The 15,575-nt window shown below is 40.8% G+C and overlaps 2 long non-coding RNA genes across 2 annotated transcripts; both read right to left on the reverse strand.

The window, feature by feature from the left end:
* Positions 1–511: 511 nt before the first annotated feature.
* Positions 512–9,385, reverse strand: LOC135304875 (uncharacterized). Its single transcript, XR_010366110.1, has 4 exons — positions 9,254–9,385; positions 8,372–8,524; positions 7,782–7,879; positions 512–955 (listed from the first exon to the last, which is right to left on the reverse strand). It is a non-coding gene; the product is annotated as an uncharacterized LOC135304875 (long non-coding RNA).
* Positions 9,386–11,147: 1,762 nt separating this feature from the next.
* LOC135304874 (uncharacterized) lies at positions 11,148–14,757 on the reverse strand. Its single transcript, XR_010366109.1, has 2 exons — positions 14,673–14,757; positions 11,148–12,927 (listed from the first exon to the last, which is right to left on the reverse strand). It is a non-coding gene; the product is annotated as an uncharacterized LOC135304874 (long non-coding RNA).
* Between the last annotated feature and the right edge of the window lie 818 nt (positions 14,758–15,575).

Here is a 15,575-nt window from a genome sequence, read left to right on the forward strand (position 1 = left end):
ATGGTGATTATGGCTCTGGCAAAGGTGGAGAGAAGTCAATCTGAAAAATTTTTCTGCTTAGAAAGCTTTCAGGTGGGTCTGTGATGTTCTTTTCCTTGGATGACAAATAAATATATCCTGGGAAAGGTCCAGGCTAGGTTGGACAGGGCTTGGTGTAACCTGGGGCAGTGGAAGGTATCCCTGCCCATGGCAGGGGTGGCTCTGGATGGGCTTTAAGATCCCTTCCAGCCCAAATCATTCCATGATTCTATAATCCTGTAAAATCTACCAAATTTTTTTATTTTTTTTTTTACAATATGATCTTGAAAAATAACTGATCAATAAGAAAAATTTATTAAAATTAAATCTTAAAATCAAAAGATAAACCATATGGCACCTTTTGTGGCTGCCCCTGCTTCCTTGATGAGACCTTCTGGTTTGAGCAGCACAGTCCTGGAGCATGAAACAATTCCCTGGATTCAGTCACAGGAAATTCAACAGCATTGAGCCCAGTAATTGCTCCCTGCAGTCAAAAAGGTGATGGAGTCTCATTAAACACAGGGAATTTCTCTGTCCATCTTCAAGTTCTGCATGGCACCAGAAGCACAGATTCTGCCAAAGTATTTCAGTATCTGCTCACTCAGCCCAGCACACCACTGCATATTCCAGAGTCCCTTAGCACAAAGCAGGACAAGAAGTCCCAAGGAAAAAAAAAAATCAGCAAGGATATAAACCTTCAATTTAGGAGAGCCAAAGTAATACCTTAGAAATAACCTGCCAGAAATAATTAGGATATTGGTTTTAATAATGAGGAATAAGGACAACAGTAGATTTATCTTATCTGTTAAAACAGGGTCCGCTGTAAATCCATCAGGGGCTTTAATCAGACAATGAGATGCTGTGGGAAGTCTCCTGAGCTCTGCTCTGCCTTGTATAAGCACATTTCAGTAATTGTTTCCAGTGCCCTTTGTACTGCCTAAATGAATGATGAATAGTTATTAAAAGCACGGCTCAGAAGGGTTATTTATGTGACATATTTCACAAAAATGCATGTTTAATTAAAAATCAGCAGTGCAATTATGAGCATCATAAAGGAAATAACAAAAGCAATATTAAACTGTTAATTAGGAGTTTTTTCTCTTGGAAATGAAGTCAAGGCACTCCATGTGCATACATAAAATCCCTCATTGAAGGTATTTTACTTACTTCTGTTGGTATTAGTAAAAATATTAATCAAAATGTGGAAGAAAAGTAGCTTTTCATTGAATGGTCCTTTTGGGATTAAAGACTTTTAGTAAAAAAATCAACCAATTTTTCTTTAATTTGATTCCATGTCTTACACCTGCTCTTTCCAGGTAGCAGGTACTCTTAGAGTCATGGAATCACTGGATGGTTTGGGTTGGAAAGAACCTTAAACCCCATCCAGTGCCACCCCTGCCATGGGCAGGAACACCTTCCACTACCCCAGGGTGTTCCAAACCCCATCCAGCCTGGCCTTGGACACTTCCAGGGATCCAGAGGCAGCCACAGATTCTCTGGGCACCCTCTTGACTTCCCATTTTTATTTCTCTATGGTGAAATCATTCATCATCTCTCCTCATGAACTAGAAGAATCATTCTGCAATAGCTTTCCATATAATCAATACTTCTCAGCTTTGTTGGCCTTCAAAACAATCAAGTACTAAAAGTTGATTTCAAAATGGGAAGATTCACATAAATAGACCATAATTGATGAGGCAACAATTTGTTATCTAGTTGTGCTTTCTGGCCACAAAACAACACAGCTCATTAGCTGGTTGGAGCTCACCAACTCCACACCTTCCAGTTATGGAGAGAACTGGGAGTTTTTTGTGTCATTACATATCTTTAAATTCCACTAACATTATATGCTGTGCTTCTTCATCCATCACAATCATCCTGCAACCTAAATATTAAAAAGGAAAACAAGAAGCGCCCTTATTTTTGTAATCAGGTTAAACATTCCTGGTGAAGACACACCTGTTCAAGTATTCATTCAGAGCTGATAAGCTTCATGCATTTTTGAAGAGGCATTTTCTGCACCAGTCACCAACAATGTCACACTGCCAATGCAGCAGTGATATTCCTACACAAAGCACACATTAATCAGCAGCACAAAGAATGGATTCCTGCATGCAAACAGGATGTTTCAAAATGCAAACAAGAGTCTGTAGGAATCTGCCAGTGGGCTGCAGGCTGATGTTACCCAAGTCACAAAAAAAAAAAAAACCAAAAAACCCAAACATATTAAAGCCACTGAAAAAATACTGTTGGCTGAAGATAGGCCTGGACAGGTAATGACTCCTCATGAAAGAATTTGTGATTCCCATCAAAAGGGCTATGGATTAAAGCCACAATAACAACTGGCAGTGCTTTAAGAAGAAGTTACAATTTCCTATTAAAAAGATTCACATCAGCTACAGGCCATTGTGAAGGGAGGATTTAGATTCACCATGCCAGGTTTAAACTTTAAAAACCTGGACCAAAACTTTAGTAGTTCATTAATTAACAGCACAGTGCATGCTAACATTGAGTTCTTAATGATTATCCCCACAAACACAGAAATGTCCATTTTTAGCCCATGTGTTCTGCCTGGGTCACATGTTTACAGCACAATTCATGTTGTATAAATGGCACTGATGTCTAGGCTCTTTGCTGGGTCTTGGTTGTGGCCATGAAGGTGATCAGAGATGTTGGAAGAGAAATGGGTTGTGTTGTCTTTCACTCATCCCTCCTCATTTACTCTGATTTTCCCTCTTTCCATAGGAGGTTTTGCCTCTGGATATTTTTTACCTTGGGTTTGGTTCTCTAAGCTATTGCTGTCACCCACAAAATCTTGCTCTGTCACCCCACTTCTACTCAATATCTTTTTATCATTTAGATGAAGCTGGCCCTTACTTTTGTTCACACTGAAGGGTTTTTATCTGGGATATTCCTCTGGGTTTATGGAAAGGCTTTTTAAGGGATTAAGGTTCAGATTACAATTTTGAAGAAAGCAAGAGGAAGCCCAGAGCTCCAGTTAGACTTACCCAGATTTATTGTCACAGAGGTTGAATTGGGAAGAATCATCCCTGCAGGATTTCTCTTTCTCTGTTCAATGATTTGGGGTCTAATCTGAGCAATAAAGTTAAGTTTGTGAACAGGAAATAAATGTCCAGACCCAGCAGAGCTGGTTTTTAAAGGTGTTGCAAAAGGAGGGCCAGGCTGTGAATTCTCCCAAGCACTTTTATATCTGGACAACAGCTGAGGAATCTCATCCTTAGTGTGGTAAAAGTTTTAAAGCTTAGGAAAGGGGCTGCTTGAGAGCAAGATAAATGCAGAGCTCAGGTCACACCAGGACTGTTCAGGGCTGCCAGAGGCAGATAGAAACAGAAACAAAACCTCCCCTGAGGAGTATTTCATCCAGGCTGGGACTGAGATCTCTGGCAAAGGCTTAGGCAAGAGCTAGTGTGAGGCTTAAGGATGGGCTTATGGATCAGCTTGAGGGGAAAAAGCCCTTAAGCTTCAGATGAAGCAGGATTGGAAGAGGAATATCAGGGAACTTGTAAACTGCAAAAAGGATATTCCCTGAGAAGTTATTCCTTTGGGCAATGACTTGTTTAAAGCTCAGCTCTGTATCAGGGTCAAGAGGAAAGAAAATCCTTGAGCTCCAGCCCTAGTGTCTCTGTGGGAGGGAACCTGGCAAGATCCCTCCAGTTTCTCCTTCCAAAGTGGGCAATAACAACAAAATTGTGAATGCCAAGCTCACTTTTCTCAAAGCAAAGGATTCTCTGCTCTGGCTGAGATTGCCAGTCCTGACAAGCTAAAGGAAGGGAGGGTCTCTCAGAAATGAGCTCTGTGTCCCTTTGCCACATATAATGACAGAGCACATTTAAAATCTGATTAAGAAGTAGGAATCCAAGGAGGAATCCATGCTCCTGTACCCATGGGATAAAAGAGTAACGTGCTTGTGAGATGGACAGCAGCAGTTCTGCACTCTCACTGCATTCCTCCAAAGGTGCTCGGCTGCACAACAATATTTGGAAGAGACAAATTCAACTAATCATTTAAAAAAAATTACAGAAAGCTTCATCAGGACTTCAGGCTATGAAATATGCATATTACATACCAAAAAAAACCCCAAAAAACCACGCACCTAAGTGCCTCTGATCATCTTCCATGAAGCTTGCCTCTGTTTTGTACCCAAGGGGAACAGATACCTGTGCTACTCTGGCTGGAAAATGAGGGGAAACTTATTCCCTCTGGAAAGAAAAGGTTTGGCAATGGCTGCAATTTTGCTGGTTGAATTAGTCACAGTCTGTCTATGTCTGCACTAGTTTCTTTCCTAACAAGAAACTTTCTGCCTTTCCAATAAATGATACATTTGAGAGATTCCTCTGTTAATAACTGCATCTTTCACATTTGGGAGAAAATGGCACAATTATTTGGTGACTGAAGGTAATTTACTTTGTAATTTAGTTATTTTCCCTTGTGATTCAAACTGTATAATAGTTCCTAAAATGAATCAGATTCATAAATACTGCACAAATATATCTGCAATGAGTCTTACTCTTTATGTGTAAATAAGAGAGGTAGAAAAACAGAGAGATTACATGAAAATAGTAAAGGCTGTGGTGGGAAAGTAAGTGATGAATCCCAAGTCAGGCTGATTCATTAGGCTACATTGTTACTTGCCAAAAAATTTAATTTTTTTTGCCACCAAAGACAGATCAACAACAAGCTTTCAGTGACGGACACAGAAAACATTTACAAGTGGACAACAATTGGAGAGTCCAGATGATTTTTTATTCCACTGTGTTTAATTAAGAAGCAAGAGAACTGTTGTTAGACAGCTTAGGAAAAAAATAATCTTTTGATCAAGCAATCAAAAGAGTCCTTGAAGACATCCAAGCAATCCTTACAAATCTTTAAATATTTTTCCCTACTGTGAATCTGAGACATGAGAAATATCCAAATTTCAACTCATGTATTAGAGACTGTTTTGTCATGAGTCTGATGCAACTTGCAGTAAATATTTCTATATTTATTTCTCAGTATTTTGGAGCAAATATTTTGGGTTGAAATTCCACCCTACATATCTCTGTCCTGGATGTCCATTGAAAGGCAAAGCTTGTCAGAAGAAGCTGTTTATCAAAGTGCTGCAAACTGGGAGCTGTTAGAGAACAATGTTCTAACTTTTTCCATTATATCATTCCTGACATATTAAGAAATGAACTCATTGAGGAAGAATACGATCAGCTTGAGTAGAAAATGCTGTTTCTTTGTTGCATTAACCATTGTTATCTTAATTAAACCAGGATTTAAATTAAAGTTCATATCTGAATACCCATTTGAACCCACTGACTAACATTTTGTGTTTCATACAAACCCAGCCTCTCTCCCCCAGCATTTTGCCCATGTGCTGCTCACTCACCTGTAAACATAACTCCTGAAATGCTTCTTCCAAGCTTAATAACCACTTCTGGACCATGGTACGCATACAGGAAAATCATGGGAGTTAGTGGTTTTTAAGCAGTGTCTTCAGGCTATTTTAATTTGAATTTGCAGCTTCAAGAATGACAATATTTTTAATATGTTTTATGTCTTGGACATGTCATGTTTTATGTCTTATTTTATGATGTTATTATGTCTTTGGCAAGGAAGAAATTACAAAAGACTGGTAGAAGTAAGGATTTCCTTTCACTTTGTGTAACTATGAGGGAAGATTTTACTAATGCAACTCAAAACAAGGCTCTACTTTGGTCTCTAACATTTGCTGAACACCAGATATTTGTGGCTAATGTAACAACTGGTACTACTTTGGAGAGGCATAATGAAAACCTATTTTCCTTCTCTTTTTGAGAGAAAAAATAATCTTTTTTTTTTTTAAAGAAATTTAAGTTCAGAGCCCTTCAGAATCACAGAATGATTAATCATTAACGTTGGTAAAGACCTCTAAGATCATCAAGTGCAGCCAGCACCATGTCCCCGATTAAATGATGTTCCCAGGTGCCACATCCACAGGTTTTTTGAGCACATTCCAGGGCTGGTGACTTCCCTGGGCATCCCCTCCCAAGGAATGGCAGAAGAAAGCCTTTGTGATGCAGTTCCTGCCTTGTGCAGGACACCGCGGGCTGTGAAACCCTCAAGAGGGACTCGGGTAGAGATCAACAGCTGGGACCTGCAAAGTTCTCCCATGTGAAATGGACTCCTGGGTCCTGCAGGCCAGTGTTAGTTGTCATGGGATCTCCAGCACAGGAAGGAGCTGGAGCTGCTGGAGAGAGCCCAGGGGAGGCACCAGCATGGTCAGAGGGATGGAGCAGCTCTGCTGGGAGGAAAGGATGGGAGAGCTGGGATTGTTCACCTGGAGAAGCTTTGGGGTGACCTCACCGGGGCCTTGCAGTGCCTGAAGGAGCTACAGGAAACATGGAGAGAGACAATTTCCAAGGGGTGGAGTGACAGGACAAGGGGGAATGGCTTCCCACTGCCAGAGGGCAGGGTTAGATGGGATATTGGGAAAGAATTGTTCCCGGTGAGGGTGGGCAGACCCTGGCACAGGGTGCCCAGAGAAGCTGTGGCTGCCCCTGGATCCCTGGAAGTGCCCAAGGCCAGGCTGGATGGGGCTTGGAGCACCCTGGGCTAGTGGAAGTTGTCCCTACCCATGGCAGGAGTGGCACTGGATGGGCTTTAAGGTCCCTCCAAACCCAGGCCATTCCAAGATTCTCTGTCTGGAAGGATGAGGATGTGCCAGCTCTCCCTCATGCTGCACTGCTACTCCCAGTTCCAAGTCTGACACCTGATCCAGGACTTTCTTATTGAGTTATTTGGCTGTAATAGAGTCAAAAGTTGGAGACCAGAAAGAACAAAACTCCCTGGAAGATGAATGGCAAGAAGAAGCTGAAGCAGATTAGGGAAGATATGCTGGCTAATAACATGGTTTAATAGCCTATTACTGCACCTGAAACTCCACATTTTGGCAGCTGATTACTTGCTGGTGACTTATTTCCAGGTGAGTTCACCATTTGCAGAATTAGGGTGTGCAAGTGACCCTTGCAGGGCCCTGCACTGTTGACCCAAACACTGATTCAAGAATATTTCAGTAAAACAAGCTCTGCTGTAGCTGTGCTGCACAGCAATAACTGTGCTCTCAGTGTGTCCTAAGTCAAACAAACTGCTCTGGAGGCGTCACAGAGGGGACAATATTTTGAGAGATAAGCTATAGGGAAAGAAGAATTTCAATAGTATTCAGTTTTTGTTCCCTACCTGGATCTCCTGCCATCTTATAATTTCCCATCTAATAAAGATAAAATAAGTTTATAAGGGTTTGAGCAGGAAACTGTTGTGTAATTTTATGGCAATGGCATTAAGGAAGAAATTAGAAGTGAAAATCTAGCATTTAACCAGGTGTTTTAAAGGGGTAAGTGGTCCATTTTCCTTTCTAATTTAACCTTTCCTTTCTAATTTAATTCTAATTTGAAAATTTGTAGACAGACTGGTCCTAAGCTTGAAGTATGTGTAGTCTTGAGAATAACTGTTAGCACAGATTAAAAAAGAAGCATATAAATTACAAAAAAAAAAGAGATGGAATTATATTTTCATGTTTAAAATGTTAATTTACACTATGTGATTAATATCTACATAAATATATAAAGCCACAGACTATTTTGTGTTGGAAGAGACCTTGGAACTCATCTTGTCCCACCCCCTGCCATGAGCAGGGACACCTTTCACTGTCCCAGGTTGCTCCAAGCCCATCCAGTTGGAATATGGTGATATAAAATAAAATACACAGATCTTTAGCTCACCTGAGCATTCAGACACCAATTCAATGAGATCCTGGAGGATGTGTTTTTCTCCATTTCCTTCATATTACAACAAAAGTTATTCACCTGCAAAATTCCCCCTAGAATGAAGATGTTGATGCTACATGAAATCCATTTTCTATTCTGCAGGAGGCTGTTTATAATTATTTTCTTTATAATCAGCTAATCATATCCCAAATCTGTTACCTCACAAAGAATCTCCGAGCCCATTAGAGAAGATAATTCAGGAACAGACAGGAATAATCAATAGGATGTTCAAGTATTCCTTCTTTTGTTTGCCAGACAGCATTATTATGGAAATTATTCTGAAAACACCAGCCAGGCTGAGGAGATCTCTGTTCTAATCACAGCAATTTGTGACATCAAAAAAGGATTCTGAGTGGTGTTAGAGGGTGCTAAGTCCAGCAGTTCCAGGGAGCTACAATCCTACTGGGAGTCCCTGTTCAGCTGAGCCCCCACTCCCAGCAGGCCCCCACAGGATAATTGTGGGCATGAGCAGGCACACAGGTCCCTCCAGGCACAAAGTGGTGCCTTTACCAGCCACAGTCACCCCCCAGCTTTGAGCCACCTACCCCAGCGCTTTATTCACCCAAACACCTCGCAAAAGCTTGTCCAGGGTTCTGTGCTCTGGGTGGATCCACAGCACTGACTGTCTACGGTCCCACTCCAGCTGCTGGCTCTCAGACTTGCTAGCTGATTCAGCTTGAGGTTTTCCAGCTCAGTCCCTACAGCAGGCAGAGAGAGGGACAAGTGAGGACAGAGGTTAGGATATAGAGCTTAGTAAGAGAAGCATATTCTCCTGCAACCCCCTCACCCTCAGATCATCCCTTGGAGCCCCTCATCCCTCTCTTTCCCCACCTTTGGTCCTGCCAAACCTCCTTGATCCCTCCCTTTCCACACCCCCGGTTCATTTGGTGAGAATCCCAGACTGGTTTGTATCAGATGGGGCCCCAAACCCCATCCAGTGCCACCCCTGCCATGGGCAGGGACACCTTCCACTGCCCCAGGTTGCTCCAAGCCTTGTCCAGCCTAGCCTTGGACACTTCCAGGGATCCAGGGGCATCCATACATCCCATATAAAGTCCCAGCCACCTCCAAACCTCAGAGTTTTACACATTGCCCAAACATTCTTCCCTTGCACCTCACACATGGCATGGGAAGCCCCAGGACCCAGAGCTGACACCTCACTTCAGATCTCAGATCTCCTGCCTCTTCTAGGAGGAATGCTCCTTGGATGGGCTAATCCAGCCCTTTTCTGGCAAGGGATAGATGGTTTTTACTGGGCCCCAGCATTCCCCCAGTTGTCCTTTTTCCTCTGATACTCCTGGTCTCCAATCTCATCCCATCCCACCCCAAGTGCCCCTTGACCTAAGACAGGCTGGTGTTTCTCTTTAATCCTGAGAGGTTTTTAAAGCAACTTCTGCCATGGCCACCTAGCAAAGAAAAGTTGTCACCTTCTAACAGAGCTTGGCTTCTCTTAGTCCTGGACAGAGACACAGTCCGGGGCAGCAGAGAGTTCCAGCAGTCCAAATCTGAGAATCAAATTCTCAGATTTTTGTCATCAAGCCAGCATGGAAGATGACACATTGGGAACAGAGTTAAATTGGCTTTGTACATTATGGGAGCAATCCCTGTCATAGTAAAGAAATACAGAATCTTTTCTATAGACCCAAATTAATAGAGAATATTTGGGTGTCTCAAATGTGAACAAAAGTTACAGTGTTTTGTTACAAAACTTACAATGGTGAAAGATGCAACAACCCTCCTCACAAAAATAACTTTCAAAAAATAATGTACAACACATGATAATTTTCTTTATTTAATAGTCAGATTTCTAACACACTAATTGTTTTTTGTTATGAATAATAGAAATAGTTAACCTAGACAAGAACATTTATAAAACTCCAAAGAGCTATTTTTGTCTCAAGTTAGAACTCTATTAGCCTTCCCTGAAAAATTAGCACAGGAGATTATTTTTTAAATGAATCTTTAATTAGACTTCATTAGTGGCAATGTTATCTCTTGCAAAATCCTTTCTTTCATTAAGGAGATGTTTCCTACTTTTCATACAAAATATTCAAACCAATTATTTTAAGGTGAACACAACTTTAAAATATACAGCCTGAAGATGGATGCTATTTTCAAAGACAGAGGAAGAACTGGGGTTGTACTTCAATTAACAAATGACCTGGCTGATTGTTCAGGCTTTAGCAAGAGTCTCCTTATCTCACTTAATGTCCAGGTGTCCCTTCATTCTGTGGCTTTAATAAGGAGAGAGATTGTGGGTGGTGAGGGCTTGACAGAGTCTCCCTCTTTGAAATCTCCTGTAACTAATGGCAAGAAAAAAGCTTAACTATGTTTCTTACTTATTTCTTTATTTAGAAAAAGAGATGGAGTGAGAAGGATAAGAAGAAAGAGAGGTATTGCTGTTCTTTGTCTCCTAGTAATAATTCTCATGGAGATTAGAGCAGATATAATAGATACTTTCTTTAAAAAGCACATTTCTTCCATTTGTTTTTCAGTCTGCAAATGCAACAAGATTTTGTGTAATCTATGAAAATGATCTGAGCAAAATGCTGTTATTATGCGAAGGAATAAAGGTAGAGAGACAAAGGATTCTCTGCTGAATACACAGTGCACATGAATGCAAAAGCACAGAATATGTTTTATTTTAGCTAACTCTGAATATCCTTGTTTGAACAGGAGTCTGTTCCTTTCCTTCTGACATAAAAGAATGTGCTGGTCAACTGCTAATTCTGGCACAAATGATTCTTTAAAGAAGATGCTATAGATAAATGAGTAAAAATAACTTTTTAGTTTAGCCTCAGCCAGTCCTAGGTTTTGAGACATTATTATTTTTGGGTTGTCCTGTTGAATTTGTTTCCTGACTAATTCTATCTTTTCATAACTAAATTAAATTCTTTTTTCCATTTCTGCAAAGACCTCTGTTTTATGTTGCTTTATCCAAAACTGAACCTAAGTCAGCTGGTGCTCAGTACCAGAAGATTAGGGCAAAAAGTATTAATATTAAAACAAGATAAAAATTCAGGATCAACTAGGATTCCAAACAGGACTAGGTTACTCATCTGTCAAAGAAGATACTTCTTTCTCTCAAAGAACTAATTTTGGAAGTCTGAATTCTTTTGTTCTCTCCAATCCCAATTGATGGTGAGTCATGGGAAATGGTGATGGAAATATGAAAACAAAGAGAGGAAGGGAGACTAAAACACCTGGAAAAGTATTAGTCTTTAGCCAGACCCCTACCTAGAAGTAAGTTATCCTTCAGAGCTCCACCCACCTCAGGAATCCTTTTCAGATCATCAGTTTTCCTTTATTTCTCCTATCACCAGTTAATAATTCTAGTTTTCTTCAAAGTGTTTGCCAAAGAATTGATTCAATTTATTTATAGGCAATTCTGGTGCCTCTCAGTTTGGGAAGAAAAGCCTATTTTTCAGTAAAATTCTCAGTTCTGGCCATTATTTATCTCTAAGGGTAAGTATTTCTAGAACCTACACATGTGAAGTTTTTTGAGCTAGAATTACATGGAATCATATATAAATGGCAACCAGGTGTGTTAAATTCTAGAACTTCTTTTGTGAAATAACATTTATTACTTGGTAAAAGTCTACTTATTTTTAGTCTGGAATTGGCACCTTCCTCATTGGCTGAAACAGTGTTGACTAGTGGAGGGATTTTATTAAAATCAGAATTATCACCTGGTAACAATTGTTGGTTTTGGGTGAGCTTCTCTCTTTTTTAGTTGATCATAGGCTCGGATACAAAGCATTTAATTCTCTATTGCAGGATTAATTCAGATGGAAGAAATAACAAAATGAGATGAGGGCATGGAAGAAAAATGTTCTCTGGAAAGCAAATATTGTCCTATTGGCATCAGACAGAGAATTGGACAGGACCTTTCTTGAACAGATTTTAAAGAAGAGACAGGAAACATTTTGCATTTTTGAATGTGAAAAGAATTGCAGATCTGAAATAAACTGGAAACATCAGCACCAAATTGAGTCTGTGGGTTTTGTTCTCCTGCTGTCTGACCAAGAATTGACCATTTTTTTTCAGTTGCTGTAAGTTGGTTGTTGAAGTGGCCACACTGCATCAAAACCAAAGCTTTTCTCCTCTTGGATCTCGTGTTCCATGTGACCAAACTGATGTCTGAGGAAGCTACAGGATAAATGTAAGCCCCAAGGGATTCCTGAGCCAAAAGAAGACTGTGTAAAGGTCCATGGAAAGGGAGTTTCTCCTCCTTTAAGGGCATCAGGCCAAAGACCTTTTTCAGTATAAAAAGGGACTATAGGAAAAGGGAGAAGCCATCAACAAGTCAGGGACAGACTCAGTTATGTGACAATTTCCACACTGTGCATACTCCTTATTCCAAAATTTTGCCAACTGTAGACTCACCTGTCAGTCCCATTTTTGGAATTTGTCTGGGATTTTTACCAAGGAAGAAAAACACACACAAGCAGTCCCTTGACAGAGAGTATTTTGTTTTCTCCTGTTGTAATTCTTCATCCTTACAGACACATGACACAAACAGGGAGGCAGAACAAGCTTGGTCAAAGGCACTGACTGAGGATGGGAAGCTGCTTGTTCCAGTGAGTTTATCTGATCAGAGCCATTGCCACTTGGCAAACAGGAGCAGAAGGATAAACCTGACAGAACAAGCTTGGAGACAAGCCCCAGATTCCCTGAGGGGGATTGAGGTGTCACAGTCAGTGCCCCTTTTTGGGGTGTGCTCCTGTCTGTGGGGTCAGACCTGGCAGTCTGTGGAGCTGTGTCCCTCAGCCTGTCCCCACCACTCCTCTTCTTTTTCAGTCTCTTTGTGGGTGTGCTGAAATGCTGAAACCCACAGTGCCAGTAGCCATCACCCTGAAGTGCAAGCCCTGACCTGCTGTTTGATTCTCTTTGTAATGGGCCTTATCTTCTTATCCATCTCCTTGATGACTGACACTGCCAGGGATTCCAAACCCTTTAATGAAACCTTGGAAGGCCAGGGAGGCTGTTTCACTTCAGTGTCCTTCACCCAGAGCTTTTTGTTTTATTCATTAAGCTCAGCCAACCATTTCAGTTCCACAGACTCACTGAAATCCTTCTCTTTCTGTGAAGAGTCAAAAAACTATGAAAAAGTTTGGCTGTTGTTACAAGAAAATAATCACAGGACCATAAAATCCTTGCCTTTCTGTTTATTCTGTGTGAAACTCCAGAGCTGCCTGGTTTTGAATAAATTTTGTTGATAGATTCAGTTATTTTCTCACTTCATTTTTTCTGAACTAAAAGTGACCTTATTTAAAAAAACCCCAACATTATAATACCACCTAATAGGATCTCCTTATCTCTTTAGGGATATCCCTTATCTCTTTAGGGATAGGTGTCCAAGTTCAGAATTTTCTGTCACATGACTGAGCTTCTCTAAGCTACTTTTGTACTGATGGATTTGAAATTTCATCTTTAAATGAGATATTTTTTAGCATATTTACATTTTGGCACATTTTTGGTAAATGACACAAGTTCTGAAATGATGCCTCCTTTGAAGACCCATCTCCAGCAAACTCTTTAAAAATAAAAATGTTAAATATGTAAAAAACTGTTGTAACTTAAGCAAAACAGTATATTTTGTTCTTCAATGTTTGATTGATATTTTTATTTCATAAATTTTTGACAGACAAGTTCTACTAGAAAAATCATGGAGCATAGAACAAAAATATATTGTTTAGTTTATAACATAAGATTTTATTTTGGAAGCTGGAGTTTTGAAATTCTCTGCTCTATGCTATTTCATTTGACTTGGAGTATCATTCATAGTTAACAGTTAATATATCTACATCTAATATCAAAATTGAGGCAGTGAAAATTAGTACCTTTGGAAATTTTGTTTGCAATATGAAATTGCTTTAGATTTGTGTTTTATACAAGAACCCTGTATTTTATGCCAAACTAATGAGGACTATAAGGATATTTAATTATTGATACTTCTTAAAAATGTTGTGCAGGTGCTGTAAAATTGCAGGAGCTCATACAAATTTTCTCCATTTTCAAATCCATTAATATAACTTTAAATTGGAAATGTAATTGACAACTTCATTTTTGGAGAGAAGAATTTCATGTATTAGTTCTTCCCTATTTACCATGCAGCCAGATGTTAGATAAAAATGTTCAGTACTCTGAAACTCTCAGAGGAAAACACATTCAACGTACTCCCATTTAATTTCCAGATGGAAAAGGAATTCTGTGTGCCTCCTGGTACTGTTCCTACAATTGAAATGTGGACCCACATAAAGTTTCACATTGTGCCCAGTAAAGTTCTGTGTAAATCTGACTCCCCTCATAAGGAAGACTGGAAGTTTTCATTCATTAACCTATGAAATCTGAAGGACTCCTATTCCTTCTAGAAGAGAATTATGTCTGGGCTGTGTTCTGACCCTCATACTTCTGCTCTTGACAACCCTCAGCTCCCTGCATCATTGGATGAAGCTCTCCCCACAGGTGAGATCCTGCCACTTTTCCCAACAGAATCTATGGAATTGTTTGGGGGACACCACAGATCCAAACAAGCCAGCAGAGCTGGCCCCAAGAAAATGAAATGTTAGACAACAAATTCAGGAACACGCTTGAAGAACAGTGAGTGTTTTCAAACATGCCCTGAGTCAACAACCCCTTTCCTGAGTAGCTGCAAAGTGACTCTGGAAGTCAGAACTCTCAGACCTTCTCCACACCCTAGGAGCTTGGAGCTCCACAATAAGGATAAAGCACTCTCCATGACACTATCCAATTGTTTGCTGAAGCAGCATTTGGCCAAACAGAGCCACAACTTCTCCCCAGTCCCTAGCTCATGGCTGTCATCTTGTCACAAATCTTCCATACCTTCTCAGATATCACTCACTGAGTCCGTGCAGCTCCTCACAACACCAACTTCTTCTTCTCCACAGCACAACCAGCAGACCCCAACACTCCTTTTGCCCAGCTAACCCACTCTTTTATAGCTCCCATCCTTATTGGACACAGCTGTGCCTTGTTAAGGACAGGCTTGTTCCTAATCCTTAGTAATTAGTGCAGCTGCATGGGTGGTAATTAGTGCTCCTCAGGGGTGGGATTGCCTTCTGCACTGTCTCTCCTCTCTTACATTCCATCCCCCCACATCTCCTGCACCTCCAGCCTAATTCCCTGCTGGAATTTTGTTCCCTCTGTAGATCCTCCTGCCAATGAGCTGTGCTGGTTTCCCTTCACTGGGGAAGGTGCTGGGGGGGCTTTGTGGTGATGCCAGGAGTGGCTGTTCTGGAGGAAGCCAAAATCATACAGTAAAAAAAAGTGTTTAATTCACTGTGGCAGGTTCTTACACCTGGACAGGCAACACTCACTGGGGTCAGAATCCCAGAAGCAAAGGCTGGGAAAGCCCTCCCAGCCCAACAAGTCCAAGCTGTCTCTGATCCCCACTGTGTCCCCAGCCCAGAGCTCTCAGTGCCACATCCAGGCCTTCCTGGGACACCTCCAGGGATGGGGACTCCAAACTTCCCTGAAAATCCCCTTCCAATCCCTGCCCACCTTTTCCATGGAGAAATTCCTCCTGGTGTCCAACCTGAGCCTCCCCTTGCACAGCCTGGGGCCATTCCCTCTCATCCTGTCCCTGTCCCTGGGAGAAATTAGTTCAAATGAAAGATTTTAAAATTATTTCTCCCCAATTAAAAAAAAAAAGTTTCTGTTTGCCTGAAGTAACTGAACAAAGGAAGCAGATATTGGCTTCTTTAATTATTATCTCTGCCAGGTTAA

Source organism: Passer domesticus, chromosome 7 (genome assembly GCF_036417665.1).
Source record: "Passer domesticus isolate bPasDom1 chromosome 7, bPasDom1.hap1, whole genome shotgun sequence".
In the NCBI taxonomy this organism is placed as follows: Eukaryota; Metazoa; Chordata; class Aves; order Passeriformes; family Passeridae; genus Passer; species Passer domesticus.